The following is an 11798-nucleotide window of genomic DNA, read 5'->3' on the forward strand; positions in this document are numbered from 1 at the left end:
TTTACTGTTCTTGCAAAAACCACTTTTTTCAGAACATCAACTTGAAACTCTAAAAGGTCACGCCACACTTTTCAAAGTATGCTTATAAAAATAAAGATTAAAAACTTTGAGGCTCTTATTTATCTATTTTCAAAATGCATCATTTGGTGTTGCAACAGAAACTACATTCACCGCCAAAAGAAGTGCTACCAGGACAGTGAAATTTGGTGTTATCTTCATTCACAACTTGGTTTCTTCTGAGATTACTGCCAATTAGTGCACACTATGTCAATGGTAACACCTGGTCACATACCAAGCAAACAATTCTATCACTGTTAAGTATAAAGATATTAAGAAGAACCTGCAGTTAAGGGAGCTAATATTTTTAAATGTAAAATTATGGCATCATTGCTTAATTATTGCATTTTTCTCAGTCTTCAAATGTGAGCACTAGATATAGCCATTTCTGAAAACATAACCACAAATGTCAGCATGCGCTGGTTCACTATCTCTGCCTCCACTTTCAGCCTCTCTATTCAATTTTCTTCACACACCAATTAGAGCATGGAAGCAAGTAAATGAAACCTCAGTGTGAGAGCCAACAGGGCAAGTACATGGGGAGAAGATGATATTGCTGAGAGAAAAACTGGTGCTGTATGAAATCAACTTAAGCAAATTAATCTCCATTCCACAGAAAAGTAGACCGTTTGTTAATATGTAGTTTTTAAATGCTGCTTCTTGGGGATTTATACAAATATGAGATCTAATGTGGCTTCTTAAAAAAAAAAAAAAAAAAAGCAGCTGCCCTCTCAACAGAGAGAATTTTAAACCCCAGAGTCTCTCAGTTCCCATACAATGTGCTTAGTGACCAGACTATGCTAACTTGAGTGACTATCCCACACCACTGGAGTCCTCTGTCTACATTAAAACTATGAACATCCCATTTTGCAGACAGACAAATGAAGCCAAGCATCAGAAGTGTCTCTCTCCTCTCAGAACTGCTCAGCAGTGGGGGAAGAATCAGATTTAGAGCCATGAGTTAGGATTACATACAAACATACAAACATTTAAGTGGCTATGGCTCTTGGACTAAGTTTTTGTAACCTAGAAACTTTTCAGTTCCTGAGTTGATATTTACTAGAGAACCATTCCCGTCATTTTCTGTAAACCTATGTTGTTAAACTGTAAACTTAAGCTTCCAAGAAAATTGTTAACTGTGATTAACCCAAAGAAGCCAAGACATTCAGATATGAAGACATTCAGAGCAGAGTTAAAAGCTTGGAGGAAAAGGACAGTGCTCCAAACTCGGGAGCCAGCAGGGAAACCTCCCAAGTTAGGAGATTCTGAGGAAGGGATAGATTGGGAGGCACAAAGCAGAAACTGTTAGAGGACAAGAGACAGTGAGGTGGAGGCGGACAGAGGGACCCCAGACTGTCCGGGCAGCGACAGCAAAGCCGGGACAAGAAGGTCTTGGAGGGATAATAAAGAAGAAAAGGAAAACTGGGTTCTGGGTTCCTAAAAGAATTCAGACCAGACCTGGCGAAGCCAAGGAGTCCGGGAGGTAGGGATGAGAAGATGCAGGGATGAGGACGCGCACCGGCACGCGAGTAAAAAAGAAGAGGGGCGTGAAAAGAGCGATGCTGGATCCCTGTCTGTCTGCCCCTGGTGCAGATCGCAACTCCTTACCGCTCCCCAGCGTGCCGCCCCGGGTCTAGGACGAGGGAAGGCGGCCGAAGGAGCCCCTGCTACTTCAAGACCCTGCCTCACCTCGTTAGCGGCGTCCCAGCGTCCCGCCACCAGTCCGCCGGCTGCTGCGCTCCGTGGGCCAAAGAGCTCCCTCCAGCTACAAGGCACCGGTCCCCCGCCCCTGCGCACCCCCTGTTCACCCCGGACCCTTCGCCCTGTCCTCGCTCAGTCGGAGAGCGCGGACCCTAACCCGAATGCCTTTCCAGTTATTTTCAAAAGTCCCCGTTCCAGGATTCCCCAGAATAGGAGCTGAACTGCTGTGGCTGCAGCGGCAGCGCCTCCGCCTGACCTCACCCGGGGTGTGGGGAGCGCAGGGGGGCGGGAGCAGGGATAAGGAGGGAAGAGGGGAGGGGGAAGAGGAGAGGGAGGGTGCGCGGGCGGGGGCAACATGGCGGCGGGGTGGCCCTGGCGGCGCCTGCGCGGGAGGCGAGGGAGCTGGGGCTAGGAGCGTGCTGAGGGTCTGAGCAGAACTCCTCCGCAGTAGCTGCGAGAGGTGAGCGTGGGCCCGGAGCGGGGGTGTCTGCCAAGTGGCCCTCAGGCCTCCAGAACCCTAGAGTTCACGTTGGAGAACTCATGGCTTCTAGTGCCCAGGAGGCAGGAGAGGTGAAACTGTCAAGTGTCTAGGGAGGGCAGTCCCACTTAACCACTCCAAGGGGAAGCCCGCCTTTGCCTCCTGCCAGCCTTCGTCAGGGCCCCTCATATTCAAGGAGGGTCCAGGCACAGGGCATGCTTCCCCTCGGCGGGGCACGCACCTCAAAATAAGCCTGACCCAGGCTCTCAGACAATTGTTTATCACTCTTAAAGTGTAATGAACGCTACATCTCTCCAATCCCTGACGGGTAAAGAGTGTTAGTTAACAAAGAGGAAGAATAACAACAAATACAGCAGTTTAACATTTTGCTGAGCATTTACTATGAGCCAAGTGCTGAACTATTAACTCACAGCTATGCCCCAAGGTCCACGATATTATCATCTCTATTTTACAAGTGACGAGATTGAGGCGTAAAGGTCAAACAAGTTGTCCAAGGTTACACAATTAGCAAGGGACAGAGCAGGACCTAGGATAGAAAGCAGGGTGATTCTAGTGCTTAATCCCTTAACCACAGTACTCTACAGCATCCTACCTGCTCCTGCTCCTCTAACTCAGTCTTCACTTTCTCCTCCCAGTTTTGTTATAACAAAATTTGTCTCTTGTCTTCAACAAAACCCCCAGCCACGCCTGTTTTTCACCTTTCAGGTCTTCTTTCTTTTTGTTCTGTTACAGCCTAAGACCACCTTCTTACACCTCTTCCCTTTCCTTTTCTTCTTATAATTCCAGAATAGAAAAATTAAGTGGGAGCTTGCTTTTAGCAATCAGTTTACTCGATGTTTGCTTTTCTTTCATTTTTTAAGGAAGTGATGAAGTGAGTGTGGGGACTGTAGCTCTTCATGTTTCCTAATATTTCTCCCATTGCCTACCATTACACAGATATGGAATTTGACATCTCAACATTGCTGACTTGGTATTTCAGATTCAATACACTGAAATTTTAGTTGTAAGTTTCTGGTAACTTTGAAAATAATCAGCTACTCACAAAGTTTCTAGAACTAAAGATCTGATCACATTGTTAGTTTTTATCAAACTGGTGAAGAGAAAAGAAAGAACTCCAAATGCACATGGAATTTGCATTATCTTTTATCTGTTTGTATATTTTACACAATTCATCTTCATTAACAGGAATTTATTCATTGGCTACTCCACCATGCTTATTTAATAATTATTGTATAACTACATTATAGTAGCCCCCTCCTTATCCATAGGGGATAAGAACCCCAGTGGATCCCTGAAACTGTGGATAGTACTGAACCTATGTATACTATGTTTCTTCCTATAGATACATAGGTATGACAAAGTTTAATTTACAAACTAGACACAGTAAGAGATTAACAACAATAACTAATAAAATAGAACAATGATAACAATTTAATAAAAGTTGTATGAATGTTGTCTCTTTCTCCAATAATTTTTATACTTTTCAATCCAAACCTATTCCTGAATCTGTGTAACCATCCTTTACTTTCAGTAAATGGCTTGGTGCCATTAGTTTCAAGGGATTCCCTTGCAAAAGTCTTCCTATAGGCTCAATGCTTTCTGGTACTACACATTTTCTGTCAATCAGAACACATTTTCTGTTCATGTCTTTTATCCACAAATGTAATGCTTTTTCCATCTTAATTAAATTAAGCACTCATCATACACTATGTCCAAAACTTCTTTAAAAATCCTCACCAAAGGATATGTTAATTGATTTTAGAGAGGGAAGGAGAGAGGGAGAAAGAGAGAGAGAGAGAAACATCAATGTGAGAAAAATCAATAGGTTGGCCTCCCGTACACATGCCAGCCAAGAACCTAACCCACAAGCTAGGCATGTGCCCTGACCAGAAATCAAACCCATGACCTTTCAGTGCACAGGACAAAGATCCAACCAACTGAAACACACAGGCCAGGGTGGCCCAAAACTTTTGCAGTTTGAGGTGCAACAACAAAATTAGCGCAAATTTCATTTTTTGTTCTTCACAATTTCGTGGATAGATTTGCTCTTACCTTAAATCTTAGCAACCTCAGCATACAATTTTCTTCTGTCCTTATTCAGTCAAAAGCTTTAACCTTTTCACTTAAAGAAAGCACTTTATTGCTTCTATTTAGCATATGTAAATTGCTAGCATCACTACTCTTCTGCTTTGGGGCCATTATTAAGTAAAACAAGAGTCAAGCACTGCAGTGCCATGACAATCTGATAACAGAGACAGCTAAGTGACTAACGTGCTGGTAGCATATACACCGTGGAGACACTGGACTAAGGGATGGATCATATCATAGACAAGATGAATCTATAGGGTTTGAAGTTTCATCACGCTACAAGGAATAGCGTGCAATTTAAAGCTTATGAATGCTTTATTTCCACAATTTTCCATTTAATATTTTCAGACCACAATTGTCTATGGATAACAGAAATCTCAGAAAGCAAAATCGTGGGTGGGGGACTACTATAATGGGCAGTCCTCGGGTTATGTCGGACTCGACTTACGGTGTTTCGTGGTTACATCTCCATCTCCTATTTATTTATTTTAAAAAGTTCCATCATTTCGACGTATGTACATATGTGCTTTATGTTTTTTATTATTTATTTACCAAAAGTAAAGGTCAGGAATTGCTATCTTTCTTTTAATTTTTTTTTATTGTTTCACTTCATTACTGCTGTGTATGTGCTCCATGTGAGTGACTCAGGTGCTTACGGAGGTGGGTTCCGACTTAACAGCAAAAATCCAGTTATGTCGCACCGTAGGAGCAGATCTCTGACGTAACCCAAGGACTGCCTGTATATACAAAATATCTATTAGTTGTAAAACACCTGTTAACAGATGTTTTAGATCTAATTATAGAGATATGTTTAAAGCAATTTCAGCATGTATGAAAAGCCTGGCACATAGGTTAGAAATCAATAAACACAAAGAGAGTTGATATATATCCAACTCATTGCTTCATTTCTGCCATTAAAAGGATCAAGTGGGGTTTTTTTTAAACAATAATTTCTCAAACAGAAATGACAGGAAAATGGGATAATCAAGTGTGCCCCCAGCAGAGATTCTTCACACAATGAGAAAACCCTTCAGGGTACATAGCAAAGATGGGGAGATCACAGAATCAGCATTTGAATACCTGGGTAGGAATAAGATATTACAAATATACTTATTCAGTAGGAATTAGTTGCTGTTTGGGTTAGGATGCTTTGGATAATTAATCTAGTGGGCAGAACACTCTGACTTGGAGTCAAAAGAGACTTTGTGCTATGTGACATTAAGTTAGCCCCATCACTTGAGCATTTTCCTGAATTTAGAGTAGGGATCATAATGATGTTGGCCTAACCTGCTTCACAGTATTTTTCTGGGTTTCAAGTAAAATAAGGCATGTGAAAGTACCTTGTAAACTTGTAAAAAACATACACAGATGTAAAGCAAAGTTTTTGTTAATATCAGACTAGCCACTAGAAGCTAGAAATGTAATTATGAAAGATTTTATATGTTAATCTATAGCCAAAAATGTAAAAAAATAGGAAAAGCATTTGGAATAGTATAATAAAAATCTATAGAATGGGGAGATGTAACAGAGGTCCAGGGAATAAGAAAACAAGTCAAAACAAAATATTAGTGGTGAAAAGAATACAGAAAAGGATGATGGCTATTATGGGCTGAATTAATAAGTTGAAATATCAAACCACAAAACTTCAGAATACAAACTTTTTTGGAGATAAAATCTTTAAAGAGGTAATTCAGTTAAAATGAGGTCTTTAGGTTGGGCCCCAATTCAATATGACTATTGTCCTTATAACAAGAAATTAGAACACATACAAGCATTCAAACAGAGGAAAGACCATGTGAGGATACAGCAAGAAGGTGGCCATCTGCAAGCCAAGGAAAGAGACCTCAGAAGAAACCAAACCTGCTAATACCTTGATCTTGAGCACATAGCCTCTCTGAGAACTGTGAGAAAATAGCTGTTTGTTGTTTATTGTTGTTTAAACAAATCCAGTTTGTGGTACTTTGTTATGACAGTTATAACAAACTAACATAATGGCAAACATTTTACATATCAGCTTTAGCAATCTATGTATTTGTTACTGTTAATTCCTGCATAACAAATTGCTACAAACTTGGTGGCTGGTCTAAAACTACAGACATTTATTGTCGCAATGTCTGTATGTCATCAGTCCAGGCATGGCTGAGCTGGGTACACTGCTCATGACAAGCATGTCAAACTTGCGGCCCACAGGCCGCATGCAGCCCACAACGAATATTTTTGCGGCCCAGCCAATATAACGGTATGTAAGAAACATTTTAATAAAAAAGTCTTAATTTTTACAATATCCTGTTATACATAATTATTAATGAACTACAACGTTCGCTAATGACTATTATAATCGTGTTGCATTCATTTTCCTTATGCACAGGCACACCATTTCCCTCTACTAATACTAGCAGCGAATATTTTAGCAGCCAATTGCCAAGTCATTAGTCTTATACTGATTTATTTGGTGTGCACAACAGGAAATATTTCACTTTCAGAGAACAAGAAAAATAGGTTTATTTTCATTACGCTTATTAATTTGTGCAGTTATTCAGTGTCTAGTAAGTTAATGTTCAAGAAAAAATATTAATTTTTATTAAAATGTTCTATTATTTTATGTTAGCAATTATTTATTTCAGCCCTTTGTATTCAGCATGTCTCTATCGAAATAAACCTACGTTTCTATGAAAATTGAAGCTTTTGGTTTTTTTTGCGGCCCACATAAACTTAAACCTTGTTTATTTGGCCCGTGTTAGCCTTTGAGTTTGACATGCTTGGCTCAGGGTCTCACAAGGCTGCAATCAAGGGGTCAGCCAAGCTGTGTTCACATGTAGAGCTCAGAGTCCTCTTCAAGCTCATTCAGGTTGTTTTCTGAATTCAATTCCTTAGAGTTGTTGGATTGTGAACCTCAACATCTGTAGGCTCTAGAGACTGTCCCTCTCCATAGCCAGTTTATAACATGGCCATTTGCTTCAAAGTCAGCAGAACTCTCTCTTCCAGAAGGAATTTTAATAATCCCTTTACCTTTGTCATATTATGTAACCTAATCATCAGTGTGATCTCTCAGCATATTCACAGGTCTGAATTACACTTAAAGGCAGAGGGCTATTCAGGGCATGTACACCAGAGGGCAAGAATCTTGGGAGGTCATCTTACAATTCTGTCTACCATGCCCCCTAACAGTTTGACAGCACCAGTTTAACTATATACTTATAGAAATTCACCAGGACAGAGACCAGTTAGATGTGGACACACACACACACACACACACAGCATCAAGCCATGGCTGATGCCTGCTCCATCAAGAAGCAGTTGCAAGCCTTCTGTGTGCCAAATAAATGTGAAACCAAAGAATTTCTATTGCATTAACTGATTAAGGAACAAATTTAAAAGCATAAAGACACCATTTTGCCTCTCTGTTCAATTTGCATTTCTTTGAAAGACTCATCTGGATGATTATTGAATGGAACCAGTATTTACAGAGAGCCCAAAGGGTGTCTGCTTAGCCAATTACTCTATAGAGTGGAATAAGAAACAGAACAAGGAAAAAGGTTTCAAAAACTACTCTAGAAAACTATCAAAAATATATATGCATGTGTATGTGTGTTTGTGTGTATGGTAGGGGTGTGTTTCAATACAGAAATAAATACACACTTACTAACTGAAGAGAAACCAACATGTTCCTGTCCCTTAGTCAGATAAGCAGTTCTAGAGTAAGTAAGCTGTTAACTGTCCTTCAAAGAGAGGTCAAGATCAAGTTTGAAAAGTCAGAGGGAGGATAGGATCTAAAGGACATGTACAGACTTTCTAACATCAAGGATAACTCCAGCTATAAACTACACTAACTCAATTTTGTGTGAGGGACATTGAGAAGATTTTATCCCTGCCCTCTTCTGTCAAAACTTTTCAGAGATGATTTCTCATCATAACTCCTATGCACTTACAGGAGCTAAAATTTGGATGGTTAGCAATCAAAAATTTCCTGGGCACTCTGGAAGCACAAGGTTCTAAAAATAAAGCTATAGTCCAACTGGTGTGACTCAGTGATTGAGCGTCAACCCATGAACCAGGAGGTCAGGGTTCGATTCTCATTCAGGGCACATGCCCAGGTTGTGGGCTCGGCCCACAGTAGGGGGCATGCAGGAGGCAGCTGATCAGTGATTCTCTCTCATCATTGATGCTTCTATCTCTCCCTCTGCTTTCCTCTCTCTGAAATCAATACAAAATAAATTAACTAATAAAAAATAAAGCTATAAGTTGATCTACCATCTCTACCTAGATGTTCTATCTAGCCAATGACCCTACTCCACGGAGAACTATGAACTCACAGAAACCCTAACTACCCAAAGGTTCTACAATTTCTGTCTCAATTGTCTCCTTTCTCTGTGTCTTCAACAACAAAGTGTTCCTTTTATCTTACCCCTTCTTAGCCCTCTAACTCCAACTCTCTCTCCCTCATTCTTTCACTGAGACAAAAAGATTATCATGGGTAAAGGCTTGAAGGAGGAAAGCACTTTATGCATTTGAAAAGTGAAAGGAGGCTAGGGAGTATCGAAGAAGAAGAGACTTTGATGAAGTTGGAAATACTGGCAAAGGCTAGATCCTGTAGGGTCTTGAAGGCCATAGTAAAGCGTTTGGAATTTAAATGCAAGGGATACCACTGATGGGTTTCAAGCATGAGAGTGAGAAAAAGCAACTAGGAAGATCCATTCAACTAGATGGAAAGATGTCATTTACTAAGTTAGGAAAAATTAGAGCAACAGGTTTTGAAGGAGTTTGTGTTTTTTGGTGTGTGGGGAGGGGATGGCATGTCCATTTTAGACCTGCTTCAAATGTGTGAGAAATATTTAAGGGGAGAGATCAGGCAGGCAGGAATGTATGCATCAAAGACTCAAAACAGATTATCTGCAATGAAAAATCCTCACTGGAAGGCTTCTACAAGAAATGATATATAACTGTTGTCTGTCTCCCCACCAACATGACACACATAACAACCTGGATGAGTCTTAAAATAATTATTCTAAGTGAAACATGTCCCACAAAAAGGGGGATATAGTATATAATTTCATTTATATAAAGTTCTGGAAAATAAAAAATGAAGCTCTAGTGATAGAAAGCAGATCACTGATTTCCTGGGAATGACAACAGGGAGTGAGAAAAAGTAAAAATAACAAAAAGTACAAGAAAACATTTAGGGGTGATGAGCATGTTTATTATCACTTTTGTGGTAATGGTTTCATAAATATATATGAATGTCAATATTTGTCCAATTGTACACTTTATGTGCACTTCATTGTATGCTATTTACATCTCTATAAAGCTGTCAAAAGATCAGTTATGTGCATTGATTGACAAACTATAGCGTTGCTATTTTATTCCTTTTCTGTGGATAATACAAAAATAGGTAAACTGTCAAGGCTCAGGAATAGACTGGAATCAGAGACTAGAATGCTGTCATTTCTATCTCATTCTGTTTGTTTGGGTTTTGGGAGAGAGGGATGATATCTGTTTTTATTGCTTGTTTTTTTTTAAATTGTTGTTGTTAATTTTTTTTTTACCTTTAGACACCTCCATCCATTTCTCCCAATTCCCACCCACTACCTTAGGCAATCACCAGTCTGATCTCATTTATGAGCTTATTTTTTGTTGTTTTGTTTTGTTTTTTAAGATCCCACATATAAAAGAGAACAAAGAGTATTTTGTCTTTCTCTGTATGACTTATTTCACTTAACATAATGCCCTTAAGGCCCATCCATGTTGTTGCAAATGGCAAGATTTCATTTTTTCTAATGCCAAATAATATCCCATTACATATAATTGTATCTTTATTATATATAATTATATATCTAATTATAATTAATGATGTATATATTATATGTAATGGAATATATATTTGTTATATATACATATATACACATATATGTATATATCACAGTTTATTTATGCATTCACCCATTAATGGACACATTATTGCTACTAGTAATAACATTTTTTATGGAGTCTTTAGGTTTTTCTATAGATAATATTTTATCTGTGAATAGTGACGGTTTCATATTTTTATTTTTATTCCTTAGTTGCATACTTGATCCCCAGTATGGGGCCTTGCAGGTGGCAGTCTATCGATGTTTCTCCCTTCCTCTCTCTATCTCAAATCAATAAAATATTGTTTTAAAAAGAATTATAAAGAGTGGGCATTGTTGTCTTATTCCTGATCTTAGAGAAAAGACAGTTTTTCACTACTGAGAATGATGTTAGCTGCAGGCTTATAATATAGAGCTTTTATTATGTTGAGGTACTAGAGCTTTTATTATGTTGAGGTACAGTCCCTCTATACAAACTTTGTGGATAGTTTTCATCATAAATGAATGTTAAACTTTGCCAAATGCTTTCTACATCTATTAAGATGATCATATGACTTTTATCCTCATTTTGTTCATATGGTATGTCACATTGACTGATTCATGGATATTGAACCATTCTTGCATCCCTGGAATAAATCTCATTTGATCATAGTGCATAATCTTTTAAATACATTGTTGAATTTGATTTGCTAATATTTTGTTGAGGATTTTTGCATCTATGTTCATCAGGAATATTGGCTTGTAATTTTATTTTTTGTGAATTTTCCTATTTTCTACATGAAATTAATTTCTAGTTTCATGTCATTATGGTCAGAAAAGATGTTTGATATTATTTCTATCCTCTTAAATTTCCTAAGACTTGTTTTGTGGCCTAACATATAAGCTATCCAGGAAAATGTTCCATGTATATTTGAGAAGAATGTATATTCTGCTCCACATATGTAAATGTTAAGTCCCAGTATAATGATTAAGAAAACATTAAGGCCAATGTTTCCTAATGATTTTGTGTCTGCATGGTCTATCTATTGATGTAAGTGAGGTATTAAAATTGCATACTATTATTGCATTGCTGTCTATTTCTCCACTGTTCTATCTCCATCTCTTGTTTCTATAGATAATCAGATAATCTACTTCATTATTTTCTCTCATTACACACTGGCATCTTATGCTTTCCTGGTTGTATGTTAGGACTTGATTGGTCACAAATCCTTAGGTTACATCTCCTCTATTCTAAAGACCAACCAGACTGATAGAATAGAGGGAATATAACCTAAGGATTTGTGTTAATCAAAGATCTCTAAAACTCGATTCCATAGACCATTGGAGGGTTTCTGATTGGCCCTTTTTGTATCACTTCTGGATCAACTAACTTAACTCTGGCCTGGATGGAATCTAAATTATATGGGGAAAGTCTTAGCATATCCACTTAAAATTTGGGGAAATCATCATCATGACTTTAGGTCACTATTGGAGTTTTAGCTCGAAGAAGGTATTGTTTCTTCCAACCAAGAGTTCTAACTGAATCATCTGGTATTCGCAATGTGGGATTCAAGAGAAAAGCCAGACACATTAGGTAAGGAACTACAATTTCTAAGGTTTCACCGAAG

General features: G+C 38.7%; 1 protein-coding gene across 4 annotated transcripts in view; it reads right to left on the reverse strand.

Moving 5' to 3' along the window:
• KLHL13 (kelch like family member 13) overlaps positions 1 to 2045 on the reverse strand; it is a 224081-nt gene extending 222036 nt beyond the window's left edge. For 3 of the 4 annotated variants that reach the window (XM_080652639.1, XM_080652633.1, XM_080652640.1), the window contains exon 1: positions 1747 to 2028. The gene's annotated coding sequence lies outside the window, so the exon portion shown is untranslated. Of the gene's footprint in view, positions 1 to 1746 lie in introns of all 4 variants that reach the window. The other variant, XM_080652634.1, reaches the window with a different exon arrangement.
• Positions 2046 to 11798: the final 9753 nt, after the last annotated feature.

The sequence above is a fragment of the Plecotus auritus genome (assembly GCF_963455305.1).
Source record: "Plecotus auritus genome assembly, chromosome: X".
In the NCBI taxonomy this organism is placed as follows: domain Eukaryota; kingdom Metazoa; phylum Chordata; class Mammalia; order Chiroptera; family Vespertilionidae; genus Plecotus; species Plecotus auritus.